Genomic DNA, 21,943 nt, shown 5'->3' on the forward strand with positions numbered 1-21,943 from the left:
CCCGTCCATATTTAAAGGTTCTCGGGAATACTAATCGTATGCTAAGTTCATTTTTTCTGATTAACCGGTTATATTTTTTTGTAATGCATGCACGTGGAAATGTACGATATAGAGTATATAGGATGTTATATTATATAAAAAATAATCTGTGATATTAATTTAGTACAATATAATTGCAACTTATGAGTGAAAGAAGTGGTTGTGTATTATTTGCCATAAATACTTACCGATAGGAATTGTCAGGAATCCAGTTGATGACCGTCGGAGTGAATCTGAAACAAAAGAAAGAACAGACAGATGTGAAGGTAAAGGTCAAAACACAACCTATGTGAAGGGTGTTAATACATGCTCTTCTCTGGCTTTCCCAAGCAAGCCTAAAACTAACATAAGTGCTTGGGTGGAGGCACTCGTTAATAGCCACTGCTAGTAACCCGATTGCTGCACGGAAATATCGGGTAGGGAAGGGTTACATTTGGAGGCACTGCTGAGATCCTGGCAGAGAAAAAAAAAACACTCAGGAGTTCCTGGTAACACCTTGGATCATGGAGGAGGTTACTGCGACGGATATCTATCGATGGTGTAGGCAGAAGGGAGTGGAACCTCTCTGTAGTTTTGCTCTTATAGGACAGCTTACCAACGTCAATGATGACTTGGTGCTACGGCGGTCGGAAATCTTTATGGTATCAGTCAGCCCTGTATGGTGGATCGGTGGAAAGGACAGTCAGGGGATACCTACGCTTTGCTGATTAGTAATCGTGACCCGTTGGATAAGACTTTAATCCCTTTCATGGTAGTAGTGGAAGGGGTTGTTGGGGGGAAAGTGCAAGTGCTGTGGCCAGAAGGGGAGGAGATGGTAGCCGCAGAGGCCATCTCGGGAGGTGATTTTGTTACCAGACCCCTGCTGACCGGAGACTTTCCCCCTACTGCTGATGCCCCGGCGTCGTCAGTGAATAAGGAGGATGTCTCAGGAACAGGAGTAGAAGCGGTAGTAGATAAGATGGTTAGTCAACTGGAGCGTTGGCATTACGAGGGAGGATATCGTAGACTAAGAATATTCTCGGGAATTACCCCAGTACCAACTGGAGAGGAGACTTATGACACTTGGCGGGAGGCTGCCATTCAGCATTCGGAGGAATGGCATTGCCCTGAGCATATCAAAAAGCAGCGAATAGTAGAGAGCTTACGGGGGCCCGCTATGAGGGTAATACAGGCTACTAGGAGGAGTAAAGCGACCGCCACATTGAAGGATTACATCGAAGCTCTGGATTTCTCGTATGGAACACTCGAGGATGTTGGAGATTTGTTAGCTCGGCTGAATCGGACGTATCAGGAGCCTGGGGAGACGTTGACCCACTATATTTATAGGGTGGATCGATTGATCTACCAGATTGTAGACAAAGGAGGCCTTGATAAGGGGGCAGTAGATGAACACCGTATGAGACAGGTGTTAAAAGGAGCTATGACTACCAATCCTGTGGCACAGAGGTTAAGATGCACTATGGCCCTTGGAACTCCACCTACTCTGACTGAATTGGTCAAAGAGGTCAAGTTAGAGGAAATTCAGATAGATACTAGAGAAAAGAATATTAAGAGAGTGAAGGTAGTAGTACCTACTCCATCCCTTCCTACTATGGACGAGAGGCTGATGAAACTGCTTGAAGAACAAAATAGAAAGATCGATCAGTTGATTGCTCTACAATCAAGCTCCCAGTCAAATCAGGGCTGGCCTATAAGTAGGGGAAGGGGAGTTAACCAGGGAAGTAGGAGTCGGACCCCCATCATATGCTACAGCTGTGGGCAACCAGGGCATAGGTCCTTTGAATGTCCCGGCACGGGAGCAGGCCGGAGAGGGAGTACCAATCACTCCACGCCGCAACCCGATCACCAACTGGAAAACTTCAGTTGGAGTGCTGTGACCCCCTCACAGGCTCCCCAATTATAAACGTTCGAGCAATGGGGAGTGCACAGTGGGCGGACAATATCCCGGATAGTCTAACGGGTCCGGCTCCACTCGTCAAGGCAATGATCAACGGCCAAGATTGTACTATATTAATGGACAGCGGTTCTCAAGTGTCCATAGTCTTCGAATCCTGGTACCGGGAACACTTGGCTGATGTACCCATTCATCCCCTCAGTGGCCTCACTGTATGGGGATTGAGCGAACAAAAGTACCCCTATTTAGGGTATATCATTACCCAAATCTCGTTCGAACCCGGACTGATCACACCTAATGAAACAGTACCGTTGATCGCCTTAGTCTGCCCTGATTCTCCGGGGGATAATGGGCAGTTATCAGCAATAGTGGGAACCAACACCAACCTTTTCCGAAACCTCAGTCGATGGTGTGGGAGGCAAGAGAGGGGCCATTACATCGAGGGGGTTGGCCAAAACCACAAAGACAATTACCAATGTAACAGAGTTGAAAGTCGTCCTGTAGTCGACGATGGGACCAGGATATTTCCGAATGATACATCGGGGACGGTCAATCTAGAAGTATGCTTTGAGGACAGTGACATTGATCTAGCTAGTAAAGAACACCTGATGGAACAGATACAGTTAAGGGAATCCGTCTTCTCTAAGAGCGACTGGGATCTTGGTACTGCTACTGGAGTGGAACATCACATTACACTGACGGATAACACCCCTTTCCGGGAGAGGTCGAGAAGGTTAGCTCCAGCTGACTTTGAAGACGTAAGGGAGCACTTACGTAATTTATTGGAGAACCATGTAATATCCGACTCGGAAAGTCTGTACGCATCCCCTATTGTTGTTGCTCGAAAAAAGAGTGGGGAGATTAGGCTATGCATAGATTATCGCACCTTAAATAGTCGAACTGTGCCGGATCAGTATACGGTCCCAAAAGTGGATGAAGCACTAGATTGTCTACAAGGGAGTAAATGGTTTTCGGTGCTTGACCTCCGGTGTGGATACTACCAGATACCGATGAGCAGGAACGACAGAGCAAAGACCGCCTTCATTTGCCCTATAGGATTCTTTGAGTTTCTAAAGATGCCCCAAGGAATAAAAGGAGCCCCCGCTACGTTTCAACGAACAATGGAAAAAACTGTCGGGGACATGTGCTATCGAGAGGTATTGGTGTACCTCGATGACATCATCGTTTTCGGGAAAGACCTAGAAGAGCACAATGAGCGGCTACTTAAAGTACTAGATCGACTTCAGGCTCGCGGGCTGAAGCTGTCCATTGAAAAATGTAAGCTTTGTCGGTCATTGGTCAAATATTTAGGGCATATAGTGAGCAGGCAAGGCATAGCCACGGATCCGGAAAAAGTGGTAACAGTGAAGAACTGGCCCCGACCTGAAAATCTGAAAGATCTAAGATCCTTTCTCGGATTCTGTGGTTACTATTGTAAATTCGTGCCTCAGTATGCTAAAGTTGCCCAACCATTGACTGAGTTGACCAGAGGATATCCCCCTGTTACAAAGCGAGCACACCATACTCGGTCGGATCGAGAAACCCTGTATTATAAGCCTCGAGAGCCGTTTGGTGAGAGATGGACCGCTTCATGTGAGGAAGCTTTTAATCAGCTAAAAGAGAGCCTCACCAAATCTCCTGTGCTGGCATATGTGCAACCGGAACCACCTTATGAGGTTCATATAGATGCCTCTTTTGAGGGTATAGGAGGGGTATTGTATCAACTGCATGGGCAACAGCTACACCCCATTGCGTATATTAGTAGAGGATTGTCAACGAGTGAACGAAATTACCCTGTGCATAAGTTGGAATTTTTGGCTCTCAAATGGGCTGTGAGTGAGAAATTCCACGACTATTTATATGGAGTACAGTTCACGGTACAGACAGATAATAACCCCTTGACTTATATCCAGTCCTCCGCAAAACTAGACGCTACTGGACATCGGTGGTTGGCTGCACTGACCAACTACGACTTTACCATCAAATACCGTCCGGGAGCTAACAATCAGGATGCAGATGCGCTGTCACGCTTACCTAATAAAAATGGTAGTGGGTTAGTGGATGAATGGGTGGAAGTACCCGCAGCGGCTGTTAAAGGGCTATGTCAGCATATAAGTACTAATAGACACCGTGAAACAGCTGCCATCCTGACCACTGGGGCGTCATCATCAGCCATTCCACCTTCCTATTGCAGGCTGAGTCGCATAGAATTGGAAGGGTTAGATATGATAACCAGGGAACAGATGGCCCAAGCCCAACGGGAGGACTCAGATATCTTTGCTGTTATGAAGGTGGTGGAGAATTCTAAACTCCCAGTTGCCCGGAAACAAATGTCAAAATCATCGAAAATCCTCTGGCGTCAGCGACACCGATTGAGAATGCTGTAAGGAGTACTGTATAGGACGGTTCAGAAAGATGATGGAGAGGTTAGGCTCCAGTTGATACTGCCCAACAAATATAAACATATAGTCTTAGCGGCATTACACGATAGACATGGTCATTTAGGATATGATAAGACCCAGGGATTGGTCGCTGACAGGTTTTTCTGGCCTTTTATGAACCACGACATAGAGCAGTTTTGTCGAACCTGTGGAAATTGCATCCTCCGGAAAACCTTACCTGCACGAGCGTCTTCCCTGGTGAATATCAACAGCGCTGGGCCAATGGATCTAATCTGCATTGATTTTTTGACGTTTGAAGGCCCAGACGGACAGGAGGGGCACATATTGGTGGTGACCGACCATTTCACCCGATATGCCCAAGCCTATATCACAAACAACCAGCGAGCTAGCACCATTGCTACCACACTGTGGGAAAAGTTCTTTATTCATTATGGACTACCAGCGCGGATACATTCTGATCAAGGGAGGGAATTCGAAAGCCGGTTGAATAAGGAGTTATGCAGGTGTTGTGGTATTCGGAAATCTCGTACCACACCATACCACCCCGAAGGGGATCCTCAACCCGAGAGATTCAACAGGACCCTGCTCAACATGCTAGGCACACTGGGGTCTAAGAAGAAGTACCAATGGAAACGCCATGTATCACCATTGGTTCACGCTTATAATTGTACTCGAAACGAGGCAACTGGATTCACCCCATATTATCTAAAGTTTGGTAGAGAAGCCAGACTACCCATTGATGTATGCTTCGGAACTCAAGTTAATTCAGCGGCAGCAAAGTCACATTCACAGTATGTTACACAACTCATGCGACAGCTGCAGGAAGCATATCAGTTAGCACAAGTGTCTGCTCACAAGATGGGGGAGAAGAACAAAGCTCAGTTTGATCGGGGCGTAAAAGAGCATTGTTTAAAACCGGGAGATAAAGTTCTGATACGGGCTTTAGGGCTGCCCAAGAAACAAAAATTGCGTAATAGATGGAGGATGGAACCATACTTAGTAGTGAAGCAATTACCTAATATTCCTGCATGTCAACTGGTGCGTGCTGATGGACAGGGACCTATTTTAACATATCATAGGCAGCATTTGCTCCCCATTGTTCAAGACATCAGGTGGGAGAATTCTGGGGAAGACAGTCTCCCAGAGGAAAGTATGGCAAAGAGTATGACACAGCTCCGGGGGAGTAGTATCGCGATGGAAGAGGAGAATGGGAACCATGATGATGAATATGCCCCAGGATATTATTATCATGATCGAGTGTTGGGGTCAGAGGAGTCTACGTTGGAGCAGGATCATCATGCCCAGGAAATACTATCTTCCCCCCATTCTTGGGACCAGGACGAAAGGGAAGAGGATGAGGGAAGGATACCAAATGTGGAATGGGAAGAAGGTAGTGAATCGGAGTCAAATGATAATGTACAGAAGGGACCTGAGATTGTGTCAGAGAGCCAGATTATATCACCTAGGCCTCAAAGGGTTAGGAAACCTCCAAGAATTCTCACGTATGAGCAACTGGGAACTCCCACTGAGATACCACTGAGGTTATATCCTCACATGGTAATGGCATGGCCGTATTTTGGGTATCAGCCAAGTGGTTAGCTGATGAAACGGTAGGGTGCAAGAGTAGGTGGTGAGGTCCACTAGAGTCTATGTGTACTCAACAGGGGGAGAGTGTAGCGCCCTAAAGTAGGAATACAACGGGAGTTTATATAGAGGTATGAAAAGCACTCTGACACATTGAATTATAGTGGGTAATGGTGTATATAAATTAATTCATGTATTTTTCAATATATATATATATTTAACTATGTATGTGGATGATATATTTGATGATATATCTATTGTGATGTATATATATATTGTGGAGTGGATGATATATATGTGGATCGCTAATAAGGTGTACAGGGATGATACTACGTATGGGGTAGCTGGAGAGACTGTTCTGGAAACTGACCCTCGTGCTGCTGTAACTGTCACTTGGCAGAGACCAGGAGAGGAGGAGAGCGGGTGCACAGAGTCTGTTGGTACCGGTGACGGAGGAGATTAGAGGCAGCTGGGAAACGCTCGACACAGCCTGCCCCGGGAGCGGTGAGCATAGACAAGTGGCAGCCTCTAGGGAGAACCGGCAGAACATTAAGAGGGGAGAGCGCTGAGGAGAGGTGGTAAGAGGACGCATCTGCTGCTGTCAGGAGAATCGAGCCGTCACTGAGGGGAGAGAGGCCGGGCTGAGGACCCCTGCAGGAAGCGCCGCTGAGTGCTGGAGACAACGGGCGCTGAGGAGAGCCGGGAGCCATGATTGACAGCCGAGACGCGCCAGCCGCCGCTAAAGTGAACGGACAGCGCTGCGGAGGAGAGGTAACTGTGACGGAGAAAGTAGTCTCTCCGCTCCGCTGCGACTAGATGAGCCGCGCTGGTAGAAAGGGGCTAAAAAGGAGAGAGTGTGGCCACTGCTGGGAGACGTAGACCGGAGGTACCGCTGTCCCTGCTAGTGGAGATCAGAGGCGCAGCCACGGCTAAGTTGAGAGAGGCTGTACACTATACCTGGCCAACGGAGGGGCTATCACGGCTGCAGGGGGAGAAGAAGCTGTGAGGAGGACACAGTTACCACTCGTAAAGAGGTACAAGTGGGTAGCTTACAGAGAGGTGGAGCTATCATTTAATTGAGAGGCCTGGGGTTCAGTCAGCAAAGGAGGGGAGTGTCTGCCAGGTGGAGGATCGGAAAGTAGAGGAAAAGGGCGGTGCATGATGAAAGCTAGCCAGAGAATCAGCAGATGAAGCATCTGACAGCATCTCCTTAGAATCGGAAAGGAGGCGTAAGTGAATACGTTTATACCACCTCACAGCACCCGCACATAGTAGATGAGCTGCTGTTATTCCCTCCATAGACAGTTTAACAGATAGCTCGATAGACTGAGGCAAGTCCTGTGTAGTTGGGGGAGTGACCACGAGTTGCCGTAGCAACACGGGATGATGTACTGCTTGGGACTTTTATTCTTTAATAGGATGCACTGACTGTATCTATAGAGGCGGCATTTACCGGTCAGAAAGTCAGCCTCCTACATCCAGTTAATATTGCTATAGTTTAAGCCATAAGTACTACCGCCAGCATTCAATAATATCTAAGGAAGCTAAACTGAGACATTAATTGGCTGGAAATGAGGGCTGAGTTACCTCAGGATAAGCTTGCAGAATAGTGATTAGACGCCCATTACTTACAGGATGAGTCTGTGAACACTATTAGCAATAAAGCGCGAATATACCCTTCAGTATTATAACTATAGGAGGGGTTCTTACGGAATACGGGGCCTAAGAAAAGAACTAGTTTAAAGGCTGCAGAAAAGTGATAAGAGTCAGTTTACTTAGTTGCCCATCCTAAGTGGATACAACGTTGGCTACATTTATATTATTCACCGGGAAACTGTAGCGAAAGGAAAGTCCATTTACTGATTAGTCTACATATACTTACCCAAGTACCGAGATCTACAGATTTGGGGGACTGAAAGTGTACCTGACCCCATTCTCTTCGATTTACTCCAGAGAGACACCGAAGTCCGATTTAAGTGGTGATACCTTTTCCTCGTTGAACAAATTCACCCGAACTTTGATAACGGTAGGAGAAGGATTTTCACCTAGCGTCCATTTGCCCACGATTGCTTCACGGTAGCAGAATTAGGGACGTAATATCAGTGTGACCTTAGCCATCGGCCGATACGGATATACAAATAACCCTCTACAGAAAAAAAAAAGGTTTTCATCACTCCTATTCAGGCATCCTCACTTCGGATTGTGGTAATGGGCCCCAACTGTGCACCAACGCTATAGTCAGGTATACCTAACAGGTGAACTCGAACTTTCAGTTACTTGTATAACTTTGAATAGAGTGACCCGTCCATATTTAAAGGTTCTCGGGAATACTAATCGTATGCTAAGTTCATTTTTTCTGATTAACCGGTTATAATTTTTTTGTAATGCATGCACGTGGAAATGTACGATATAGAGTATATAGGATGTTATATTATATAAAAAATAATCTGTGATATTAATTTAGTACAATATAATTGCAATTTATGAGTGAAAGAAGTGGTTGTGTATTATTTGCCATAAATACTTACCGATAGGAATTGTCAGGAATCCAGTTGATGACCGTCGGAGTGAATCTGAAACAAAAGAAAGAACAGACAGATGTGAAGGTAAAGGTCAAAACACAACCTATGTGAAGGGTATTAATACATGCTCTTCTCTGGCTTTCCCAAGCAAGCCTAAAACTAACATAAGTGCTTGGGTGGAGGCACTCGTTAATATAGCCACTGCTAGTAACCCGATTGCTGCAGGGAAATATCGGGTAGGGAAGGGTTACAATAATGAGATATCTTAGGGATGGAACCCAAGTTTAAACGCACAATACATGTATGTTTCATATACACCACCTTATACACAGAGCCTGAAGGTAATTGTATGCAATATTTTTCATAATTTTGTGCATGAAACAAAGTTTGTGTATATACACAAAATTCATTTATGTTTCATATACAGTACACCTTAGGGTCTGATTCATGTTTGTAAGCAAAGCAAAAAAGCACACAACTGGTCAAAACCATGTTGTCCTGCAAGTGGGGCAGATGTAACATGTGCAGAGAGAGTTAGATTTGGGTGGGTTGTGTTCAAACTGAAATCTAAATTGCAGTGTAAAAATAAAGCAGCGAGTATTTACCCTGCACAGAAACAATATAACCCACCCAAATCTAACTCTCTCTGCACATGTTACATATGCCTCCCCCCCCCTTCTTCTCCTCCTCATCCTCTTCTTCCTATTCCTCCTCCATCATTATTAATGAAAGTGGCAAAACTAATTGATGATTATCTATCAGAATTATTTTATGAATATATTGCGGTGTGGAAATATGTATCTTATACAGAAAATTCAGACATGAATTGATCCATAATATATCACATATATTATTATTTTATTTTGATATAAATATTTACTGTTGCGACATAATGTTAGATTTCTGAACAATGGCCCTCATTCCGAGTTGTTCGCTCGCAAGCTGCTTTTAGCAGCATTGCACACGCTAAGCCACCGCCTACTGGGAGTGAATCTTAGCTTAGCAGAATTGCGAACGAAAGATTCTCAAAATTGCGAATAGAAATTTCTAAGCAGTTTCTGAGTAGCTCGAGACTTACTCTGCCACTGCGATCAGTTCAGTCAGTTTCGTTCCTGGTTTGACGTCACAAACACACCCAGCGTTCGCCCAGACACTCCCCCGTTTCTCCAGCCACTCCCGCGCTTTTCCCAGAAACGGCAGCGTTTTTTCACATACTCCCATAAAACGGCCAGTTTCCGCCCAGAAACACCCACTTCCTGTCAATCACACTACGATCACCAGAACGAAGAAAAAACCTTGTAATGCCGGGAGTAAAATACCAAACTTCTTAGCAAATTTACTTGGCGCAGCCGCAGTGCGAACATTGCGCATGCGCAGTTTGCGGAAAATCGCTGCGATGCGAAGAAAAATAACGAGCGAACAACTCGGAATGAGGGCCAATGATCTATAATACCGTAGTTTTTCTTAGACTGATAACCAATCAAAACATTTGTATCCATCTCTGATCAATGTGCATTTGAACGGTGCATTAATCTTCCTTAAGCCATTGCTGGTTACTCACATTCACGTGACTTTGCCCATCTCCACCCCAGATACGTCGTACATTACACCCACAGGAGCACAGTAACATCTCTGCTGCCCACGTGTCGTCTGTAAGTACTGTCCGCATCGAGCACCTTACTGCCAGATTCCTCAGCTATAGCTGGTCACATAATGATGCCAAGGACATCTCTGTGCAAGACACTGACTGCCATGATTATTAATTCTCTAACAGCCTATAAATGTAGCACTGTTCTACCAGATACTCACAGACACACTAGCAATGAACGGGTCTCAGGAGGTATTTGCAGAATGGTGGAATAAAACATTGAGGCATTGCAGGACTCAGTATAACAGGACATGCTCTCCACTTCTAATGCTATAGTTTCTTATGTTGTGTTTCACTTTTTTGCTAATGGATAAGCAATGGGGGTCGATTTACTAGCCAGCAGTTTGTCAAAGATTTGACAGGTTGTGGGTTAATAAATGAACCCCAAAGGGCCTGTCTCTGTGTCGGATGCAGTGCAGATATTCACGCAGATGTCATGCATCTAAGTCACACATCGCAATACGTCCCACGGTGAGTGTGCACAGAGTCGCTGTAGCAATGGAGATACGCGGTCTGAGAAATATATTGGGTGTTCCTGTGTGGTGACTGTGTAAGGTGTGTACGCCGGAGTGTGACGCTCACGTTATAACACCTCTTCATCTGTTTTTAGGAAGCTCACATATAATCTCCAGTAATGGTTTACAAAGAAGTATAGACACCAGTAGTTTGGGAATTTGACCTTTTCCTTTCTCTCTAAGAAGAAGAGAAGGGGGGCGAGGGTATATGTGTATATGTGTGTGTGTAAGTGTGTGTGTGTGGGGGGGGGGAGTTTGGGGGGGCGGTGGGCATTGTGAACGATCTTTTTTCACTCGCTAAAAACTGTTAATGAATTTCCCATGGACTACCAGAAATCTATTTTTTAAATCAGGTGATTTGGGGTAAGATATTAGATAAATTATCTAAAACATTTTGCATGGTCTTTTTGCACCAGAATCAGGTGTATTGTCTAGTGAAATGAATAAAAGATAATAATTTTAGGTGGATTTACCCCGATCTGGGAGGGACAGAAAAAAGAATGAAATAGAAACTTGAATTGGGAAGGCGTGGCCTGGATCTTTGTAAATTTGGGTTTATCATACCTCCCAACTTTAGGAACGAAGAAAGAGGGACTTTCTGGGGAAAGGGGGTGTGGCCTCAGCAAAGGGGGCATGGCTTCACAGGAGTGGCACGGTTGCGAGTTTTCATCACTGAGGGGGCATGCCCAGCGCTCTGTGAGCTGATGGCATGCCCCCTCTCCCTCTGTCTCCCGTGAATAGACGCTGTACACATGCGCACAGCGTCTATTCTCAGCAGAGCAGTGACTACAGGAGCCTCCCAACTCCTCCCCCCCTCCCACCACACTGCAGGACACTGCTGCCCGTGGGTGGGACAGCGGGACAGTCACAAAAAAACGGGACTGTCCCACGAACATCGGGACAGTTGGGAGGTATGGTTTTATTAAGGAATTGCAAGTTGTACTTTTTTCCTTATTAGTATAATAGATAGGGATTCTTAGCTCTGGCATATCTATAATTGATGCAGTGTGTGCAGTGCCCACTGGCCACTGGAATCAAGGGGGGCCCACACTGTACAAACTGCACCCATGTTTTTATACTTATCCTCCAGAGTTCCGCGTCGGCAGCAGCGCTGCAGAAACCATTGGGAAAATGGTGCAGCGGCCATTTTCCCAGCCTTTCACACATGCGCAGTAGGAAAATTACTGGGAAAATGGCTGACGCACCATTTTACCAGAGACCTGGGACAGTGCTATGGTCTCCTAGAGACCCTAGTGGCCAAAAACTACTACTCTGCCTGCTACAGAGAAAGGGGCCCAGACGGAGACTGCACATGGGCCTCCTCCTCTCTTGATGCACACCTGGTTCTTTCTTAGTGACTTTGATCGTATTAAACTGAGACCACTGGAGTCTGGTGTGGTTTTGCCCTTATTCCAACACCCATAGCCCTGGGGCTGTTTATAGTTTGGAGTGGGTGTCTATCATAGTTGCCTACTTATTAAATCTCTCCATGAGAAGCGCGGAAAGAGGAGACAAAGTTTGCCACTTCAGGGGACGGGCTGTCACTAGGCCCCATCCCCAAAAGGTTGCGATTTGCGAACCTTCAGATGGGGCAGGGCTAAATTAGGCAAACCGTGTCATCTAGCCCCGCCCCCTGCATACAGCACCGATATGCCCTGTATGATCTCCTCGTCCTGCCTGCTTCACTAGGAAGCGGCGGATGCTGGAGATCTGGCCACTCTTCCGGGAGTGCTTTGGATTGCCCAAAATATCGGAAGTCTCCTGCCACTTACGGATGAATAGGTAAGTATGGTGTCTACTCTTTTTTTGCACTTTTCCCGCACAGGACCTCCAGCCCTGCACTGGCCAAGCTGAGTCTAGGGCAGAGCCGGAATAAGGGGGGTGCCCAGGGGGTCAGTACCCCAGGACCCCTGTCTTAAGGGGCCCCCCGGCCGGAGCTCTGCACTGCTCTTTTGCCTTTCTTCAGGGTGCCGGGGCAGGAGGGATCCGCGCTGCTGGGGGAGGAGTGCGGCTGTGCATGCGGCTTCCTCCCCCCTCCTCTCGGGCAGCACGGTCGGGGACTGAGTCAAGCAATCTCCAGCCTTCGCTGCTGCCAAGAGAGATGCTGCTGGCAGCGGAGGCTGGAGGTTGCTTGACTCAGTCCCTGACCGTGCTGCCCGAGAGGAGGCGGGAGGAAGCCGCATGCACAGCCGCACTCCTCCCCCGGCAGGGTAGATCCCTCCTGCCCCGGCAGCCTAGCCTAGTGTCTTCTCTCCCTGCTGAAGTGCGGCTCCCGTTGCCTGTGACCGGGGGAGGGGGGGGGGGGGTGCTGGCGTCGGTTTTGTATTTTTTGGCAATTTTCCAGCATGTACAGTAATTGGCAGGATTGTATTATTGTGCTGATTTACTAAAGCCCAAACCGACAGAAAACCGCAGATTTTAGAAAACAATTGAACATAAGCTCGCTCTCAATATTTTGATCGTTATAAGTATTAAAAACCCCATAATTACTAAATGACGTCTTTTCAAACCAATAAAAAAAGCACAGCTAAACTGGGCCAAATTAATGAGGTGGGCGTGACAGTCAAGGTAGCTGAAAAAGCATGAAGCAGAGGAATCACAATAAACACTTAGGGGTTTATTTACTAAAGGTCGATTTTAATCTATTTTTAGCTATGACAAATCGATGAAAAGCAATCTCAGTTGATGTTGATGTTCGGGGCCGAAACACACATATACAAAACAGATTTCTTTTTACATTAATTTTTAAATGTTAGTAAATGTGGGTTTTAGCCCTGGAAACATCGTTTTAGATCATTTTTCATCTATTTGGAATTATTCAGAATCAATGAAAATCGACCTTTAGTAAATATGGCGTCTATTTACTAAGCCTTGGATAGAGATAAAGTGGACGGAGATAAAGTACCAGTCAACCAGCTTCTAACTTTCATTTATCAAACCCAGTCTGTGACATGACAGTTAGGAGCTGATTGGCTGGTACTTCATATCCGTCTAAGGCATTCTTATAATGAGTGCAATCATAATGTATTGAATATGGAGGCAGGTGCTGTTATATTGATAATTCTCTTAGGGGAGAAATACTATTATATTATTATTATTATTATTACTACTATTTTAGTGGTACGATTGTTGCTTAATTTTATTGAGAGCAATATTATTGTTTAATTATAATCCAGGTTTAATATTAATTTATTGTTAATTGGTGTTTTAAATATTTTTATGACAGGGTCAACATTTATTATTTTATGGTGCCCACATGATAAGATTATTACTAATAAAAATGTTTTCTAATTATATTAATAAAATATTATTTCCCCATAAGTGAAATGTTAGTATTATATTCCTAATTATGCAATGCAGAACGCTTGCTCTCATTATAAGTGTATTGTGATGCTTCTCCTTCTGATTGGCCAGATTGATGTGACGGTTTTGCAGGTTTTTTTTTGCGGTTTTCATAAAACCTCATGAAAAAAACTCCATAAAGCTGATGTAGAAAAATAGACATAGAGTAAACAACGGTTTACAAAACCCCATCAAAACCGCTCACTAGTAAATTTAGTGGTTTGGTGCTTCAATTTGCTGGCACTTTTCAAAATCACTGCTTAGTAAATCTATCCCCAGATCACAATACAACATGGCAACCACTGGGGGTGGTTACCACTATAATTGGTAGAGCACAAATTTATTACCCACCTGCATTAATGATAGCCAGGCTGTATAGTGCTAGTACTGGCTATAAATATTATTATTACTTACATCTAGCCTCCCTGCATGTTAAACAGCCCTTCTAGTCAAGCCATGCTGTGGCGTGACCCGGTTAGTGCCGAGCGTCTTTCTGTTTAACTTTCTCCATTTAAAAGTGCATTATTCGCAAAACAATGCAAATAGGATGCACAAGCAGTTTATGCTGATTAAAATAATATGCGGTATAGGATAGGAGGCAATCAGAGAGGAGGCTATCAGGGTGGAGGAGATGAGGAGGCAACCAGGAAGAATGAAAGGAGGTGATCAGGGAGAAGGAGAGTAGGGTATCAGAGAGGAGGAGGAATAGATGAAGCGATTAGTGAGGAGGAGAAGAGGAGGCAACCAGGAAGGAGGAGAAGAAGTGATCAGGGAGGAGGAAAAGAGGTGATCAGGGAAGAGGAGAGGAGGCAATGAGGTAGGAGGAGAGAAAGCGGTCAGGGAGGAGGAGATGAGGCGATCAGGTAGGAGGAGAGGAGGCAGCCAGGGAGGAGAAGAGGAAGTGATCCGGAAGGAGGAAATAAGGCGATCAGGAAGGAGGAAAGGAGGCAATCAGGGAGGAGGAGAGGAGGTGACCATTTATGAGAGGTGGTGATCAGGAAGGTGAAGAAAAGGCTATCAGGGAGGAGGAAATTATGCATCCAGGTAGGAGAGAAGGCGATCAGGCAGGAGAGAAAGCAGTCAGTGGAGGAGGAGAGAAGGCGATCAGGCAGGAGAGAAAGCAGTCAGTGGAGGAGGAGAGGAGGCAATCGGGTAGGAGGAAAGGAGGCAATCAGAGAGGGGGAGGAAAGGAGGTGATCAGAGAGGAAGAGAAGAGGAGGTGATCAGGGAGCAGGATGTGAGGTGGCAATCAATGTCGAGAAGAGGCAATCAGGGAGGAGGAGAGGAGGTGATCAAGGAGGAGGAGAGGAAGAGAGAAGTGTTTGTAAAGGTGAAGTTGGAGATATACAAGGATGGACATATTTTCTGTATTGTTACTCGTCATTGTCTTCACCTCCAAATTACTTATCTCTTACCCTACTGAATATCTGCTCCTCATGTCCTTTATATATTTCCCCATGTCTCTTTACAGATGTGTTTCCCTGTGCAATGTTCTTTACTCGAAAGACAAATGAACATATCACATAAACAGGCAAACAAATAATGATCACACTTTGTCACATTGATTGACACCTTTTCTGGGAAACAATCACCAGCCTCCAATCTCTGTAATACGTATTCCCTATTAATAACACTAAATGTTGGCACCAGATCCACCTTTACCATCCAAGTAGCAACCCTATCCATCCATTTATATCATCAGTCCAACAGAAGAAGCGTTGTAAGGAGATGATTTAGTATGATGAGTGATAAACTGGAACAACAGGGTTATGATTACAAATAGTCATGATGACGTACAGGTTACTTAAATATAAATTAACACTGTTTATCATACATTACCTTATAATCTCCTGAGGACTAATGGAATCACAGTGTAATATTTATTTATTTATTTATAACCAGTTATTTACTGTATACAGGGCCTAATTCATGTTTGTAAGTGAAGCAAATTATCAAGCAAACGGGCAAATCCATGTTGCACTGCAAGTGGGGAAGATGTAACATATGCAGAGAGATTTAGATTTGGGTGGGCTATATTTTTTCTGTGCAGGGTAAAATGAGTTTTATGGTAAGAACTTACCTTTGTTAAAACTCTTTCTGCGAGGTACACTGGGCTCCACAAGGAATGGACAATGGGGTGTAGAGTAGGTGAGGAAGGTAGATGGGCAAGCATTAGTATGATTCTGCAATAAAGCCAATGTTACTCCATTTTGTTATATTCAATAGATTATAAACTTACTTTAGCATTAATATATGATATGCTTAAATATGTTGGGGAGAAAGAAAAGTATAGAATGATGAAATATTCAGTTAGCAAAAAGAGGAACTTGTGGGTAAGTCATGTCTGATAGAGATAAAGAAGAGGAACTTGTGGGTAAGCCATGTCTGATAGAGATAAAGAAAGGAAAAGAACAAGACCGTTATTAGGAAGAGGACACAACCCTGAGGTTAAACTGTAAACTCCTCTGAGCCTTTTCAAACAAGTATAAATATATGTATGTAAGAACATTAAACCAGAACTCAAATTGAATACACCAGACAGTGTGTGATCATTTGATTTCTCCAGCATGCTGCACGGCACTTATATTTTGTTCACAGGTGATTCTGAATACAAAAGACAGGCTGTTGTTGGAGTCCTCTCAGAGAAGGCTGAGGCTAAAGGAGGTCTACCTCCAACATTTTCATGGTGCCGAAACCCGGGAAGCCAAGAAGTTGAATAGAGGAGCAACAAGTCACCTGACTCTAGACGTTGGAACCGTTTAAACCGCAGTAAGTAACAAATTGATTGCGATTTTTCGCCAATTGCTACTTTACGTGTTTTAACGTCTGTGTCAGAAGTGTCAGTTTTCTCTGTTCAACTCAAGCGCTTCCTAGTAAAAGCCTTGCCTCTTTTGTATCAGAACAGTAATGTAAATATATGTCTGAAATTGAAGAATGTATTGATTTTGAAAGCTCATATGGTTGTGGGTGTTGTACTGTTAGTTTAAAGTGGATTGCGCAAGGTCCTCATGGGTCAGTAAATATTACATTTGTCGTACGCACTGAAAAAGATATATCAGGTTTTAGAAGGTGTAGGGGACATTAAGAAGGTGTTTATGGTAAAACTGTGGGTTATATGAAAGGTATATTAACAACAGGATGTCATGGTTTTGTTAATCTAAGGGAAGGCAAGGACTTGCGCCAGATACTGAAAGAACCAGAACCTGAAAGATTCTTTTGTCCCTATTCTGTCACCAGATTGAGATATACCTTGATAACGGAAGATTGTGAGTCCACCCATAAGGAAACTGTAGAGGTAAACCTGTAGTGTTCAGGAAACCCATCTTTACAATAATCAACATAGAGTACTGAAGTTGTGTAACTCATATCGGAGAGAGAAGTGTTGATAAGTTGGCAGAAGGCAGGATGGGAACCTCTAATAGCAAGGGTGAATTAACCCCTGCGGAAATAGTTAAACAGGAGGTTGGACCAAAATACAGTCAAAGATATAGCCAAGGTATTTAAAAGGGGAGGATATCCTCCAGATGGGGAATTTAACACTGACAAATGGAGAAAGTTCAGAATCTGTAATAGGGAATGGATAGAAAAACGCAAGAAAGGGGATCAGGTTTATATTTGGCTAACAGCAAGTGAGAAATGGGAGCAGGAGGAGGAAAGGAAGAAGAAAGAGAGGGAAGATGACCAGCATATGACGCTCTGTTTAGCAACTACAGGAACGAACCAGGGCCATAATGTGCCAGTTATTCCCAATCCGCCCCCTCCTCCATCTGTAATACCAGTCCCAGTACCTACACTAGTCACAGATCCACCCCCTTACCCCGCAAATCTGGGAACCCCAGGGCAACCTCCTATAGTATGGAACCAGTACCCTGATTTAACTAAATGTCCCCAATGTGCATCTTTGTTGGAACCAGAGAGGATGACATGTCCCAACTGTACACCCCAGATAGGAACAGGCCACAGAACTCCATTAATGATAAATAGACTGAAACCGTACAACCTGCCCGGTCAAGGGGAAATGCATTCAGGATCCCCATTGTCTCATAAAGACAAAAGAAAACTGAGAAAGGGGAGACTGGGAACAAGAAATGTATTTTACACTGAAGCAGAAAATGGAACTCTACAGATGCATGAAATTGAGGAAGAAGATGAATCAGAAAACTTAAATGTTCCTGCTTGTTACCCAGTACGTACCTTTGCCTATGTCAATCCAAGAGGAGGACAGCCTATATTAGCGGATGAGGAGGGATATGTTCAAGGACAACATAATTTTAGACCACAATTTTTTACAAGAGAACAGCATACCCCTTTTTCAGTAATGGAAGTTACAGCCATAATAAAAGATAGCCCAGATCCCTACAAACAGCGTGGACGGTTTGGGTTATATATGGAGACTATGTGTGATTTACATTCCGCAGCATGGGTAGATGTGGAACAAATATGTAAAAATAAATTAGCAGAGGGTGATCTAACACAGATTAAGGATATGGCAGCTCATCAAGCCACTGATTATCATGAACAGATAGAAGATGTACTAGAAGCACAAAGGAAAACTATAGCCAGTGGACCACAATTTGTGGCACGCCTAAGGAGATGGTGTTATTTAAGAAATCAAAGGTATCCAGAAGCCATTGGACCACAAGGAGAACAACCGTTTAGAAGTTACCTCTGTAAAATTAAGGATATGGTCCGAAATGAAGGTTTGGACCCAGAAGCAGAAGCAGGAGAAAGGATGGTCAGATACCGAGTATTGGAAGGTTTAAGACCAAGTCTAAAACAGAAATTAATTACTAGTACTCCTGCATATAGGTCTACGCCTATGGATCAAATTCTGGATACGGTAGAAGCCTTAGAAGATCTAGAAAAGGAGAAAAAGGTAGCCAAACCCAAAACCGTCTACCTGGTCACAGAAGTAGGCTCAAAGAGAAAAATTAGAAGGGGAAGGAAGAGCCATGATCAAGCCCGAATCGGGAAAATGCTTCTGGTGCAAGAAACCAGGACACTTCAAAAGAGACTGTCGCACATATAAGAGTTGGATAGAGAAAAGGGGCAATCAAGCCCCCAAGGATAAGTCAGACTGAAGTCCCGGCACCCCAGTACCAATGATACTCCCGATGAACCCCCCCGACAGAATGGAAGATGGGTTTATTAAAGTCAAACTGCCAACGGGAGAAAATGTTTCCTGCCTGCTTGATACTGGGGCAAGCCAATCAGTTATAAGACAGGAAGAAGTACCAGCACACCTCATTACAGGAAAACCAGTGACAGCAAAGGGATTAAGTGGAGAAAAGATCCAGCTGAGGAAAACTAGGATCCTCAATGTACAAGTACAAGGACATCCACATGAAATCCCAGTAGAGTTCCTAGTATCTCCCACCTGCCCAGTCAACTTACTGGGAGCAGATTTGCTGCAGAAACTACAAGCAAGTATTCTGTACAGAGGGAACAAGGTGATATTCAAGACAGCACTATCCCCCACAGACTATGATCAAGTGCAAGCCACTATACAGATATTTCTAGCAACCACCGCAGAAGAGGATGAAGAAGAAACCCCAGAACAAATTAAAACCTGGCGAGGATGGGGAGTTCCAGACAAGGTATGGGCAAAAGGAAAAAGAGATGTGGGAACCATGAAGGTCCAACCTGTGAAGCTATCAAACCAGGAACTGTACCAGTAACTATAAAACAGTACCACTTGAACAAGGAACAGACAGCAGCCATAGGAGTACAGATCAAAGATATGCTTGCACATGATGGACAGCAATATTGCTGGACAAGATTACCTCAAGGAGGAGCTACAAGCCCATCAGAGTTCACAGAAGCCATGGCCACAGTCTTGAAGAAATGGGCACCTGAGTATCCAGAAGAAACTCAGCTACTGCAATATGTGGATGATCTACTACTAGCAACTGCTACCAAACAGCAATGCCAAGAAGAGACAATATCATTGTTAAAGTTTCTTGTAGATAAAGACTGCTGAGTGACACAAGCCAAGCTGCAATTTGCCCAGAAGGACACTGCATTTCTCAAGGAACATGCCACCTTACAACAGAAAGAATAAAAGTTATACTAGATGCTCCAAATCCACAGACCTTAACACAGAAAAGAGCCTTTCTAGGTTTGGTGTCCTATGTCAGAGACTGGATACCAGGAGCTTCAGCCCTTATGCAACCACTGTATAATGCCAAGAAGACTGCTACAAACTCCCAAGAAGAGCAAGAGACACAATGGGTGGCAGTTAAGCAGATGAAGGAAGCCATATATTCAGCTCCAGCCCTGGGACTCCCAGACTACACAAAGCCTTTTACCTTGTTCTGCCATGAACATAGGGGACATGCAACAGGAGTCCTGACACAGGAGGTCGCTTATTATTCAGCAGCGCTGGATGGAGTGATGCAAGGATCACCAACCTGCATAAGGTCAGTAGCAGCTGCAGCCATCCTAAAGGACAAATGTGCAGATGTTGTGATAGATCACCCACTTACCATACAATTTCCACATGCAGTCACAGAAATACTTCAACAGACATCTACAAGACATCTCAGCACAGCAAGGCTGACACAATATGAAGTAGCCCTTCTATCAGCAAGCAACCTTACTATTAAGCGATGTACCACTCTCAACCCTGCAACTTTACTACCTCTTAAAGATGAACCTGACGGTTCAAAAGGAGGGAGATATGAAGAAGTACAGCCAGAGGAAAGAACAGAACCATACCCGGAACAAGAACATGACTGTATAGCCCTCATGGAGGAAGAAATACAGCCAGATTGGAAGATTGATGACAAACCAATACATAATCCAAATTTTTTATTTTTTACCGATGGTTCTAGCTACTATGTTCATGGGTATAGGGTGGCGGGGTATGCAATTATTTCTCCCCATGAAGTATGGAAGGACAGACGTTTCCTTACAGCAGCAGGTAAACCTATAAAGATTGGGCATCTAATACAAAGACTAACGAGCATTTAAACTGCCCAAACAAATGGCAGTCATAAAGACCAAGGCACACACCAAGGAAACAGAAGAAAGTAGAGGAAATGCATATGCAGAAGCAAGAAAAGCAGCCCTAAAGAACAAACACGAACCAGCCATTTATGTTCAGGAAGAAGCAGAAGAAGTGAACATAAAGACTCTCATCAAGCTACAAGAACAAGCAAAAGCAGAACACAAGACATGGGAAAAGATGGGAGCCAAAGCAACCTGTTTAGGTTTATGGAAGAATGAAGATAAATGGTGCCTGCCTAGAGCACTATACCCACCTATGCTACATGTATCCCATGGATCAGATCACAAGGGAAAAGAACAAATGACTAGGCTGGAAAAAAAACACGTCACGGATCAATGCTGGATATGTGCAGAGAACAATCCAGGAAGAAGAACAAGAATAAGCCTTGGACAGACACCACAAGCTTATTTTCCTTTCCAGAGACTACAAATGGACTATATACAGATGCCAAAGCATGGAACATATGAATATGCCCTAACATGTACTGACATTTTTAGCAAATGGCCAGAGGCGGGGCCGGTAGCAAAAGCAAATGCTATCTCTACTGCAAGGAAAATAATAGCAGAAATAGTGTGCAGATTTGGGGTTCCAGAAGTAATAGAACGTCTGAATGGGACCCTAAAGCTTAAAATACAAAAGGCCATGCAAGAGACAGGGAAATCGTGGGTAGAATGTTTACCTTTAGCATTGTTTGCAGTTAGAACCACACCAGGCAAGGAGACAGGGTGCTCACCTTATGAGATTTTGTTTGGGATAAAACCTAAGACAGGATGTTATTTGCCCCAGGAACTGCAGCATAAACATGGAAATATGACAGGATATATAAAGCAGTTGAATGAACACCTAACTGAAATACATTCTCAAGTTTTATCCTCAGGACCTGAAAGAGCTGATCTTGGACCACACAGCATCCTGATTGGCGATTGGGTCTACTTAAAAAGACACATGAGAGGAGCACTTGAGTCCAGATATGATGGTCCTTTCCAAG

At 44.4% G+C, this 21,943-nt stretch overlaps 1 long non-coding RNA gene across 1 annotated transcript; it reads right to left on the minus strand.

Moving 5' to 3' along the window:
* Positions 1-220: 220 nt before the first annotated feature.
* Positions 221-15,441, minus strand: LOC134987305 (uncharacterized). Its single transcript, XR_010192970.1, has 3 exons — positions 15,362-15,441; positions 8,448-8,492; positions 221-272 (listed from the first exon to the last, which is right to left on the minus strand). It is a non-coding gene; the product is annotated as an uncharacterized LOC134987305 (long non-coding RNA).
* Between the last annotated feature and the right edge of the window lie 6,502 nt (positions 15,442-21,943).

This window comes from Pseudophryne corroboree, chromosome 2 (genome assembly GCF_028390025.1).
Source record: "Pseudophryne corroboree isolate aPseCor3 chromosome 2, aPseCor3.hap2, whole genome shotgun sequence".
Taxonomy (NCBI): Eukaryota; Metazoa; Chordata; class Amphibia; order Anura; family Myobatrachidae; genus Pseudophryne; species Pseudophryne corroboree.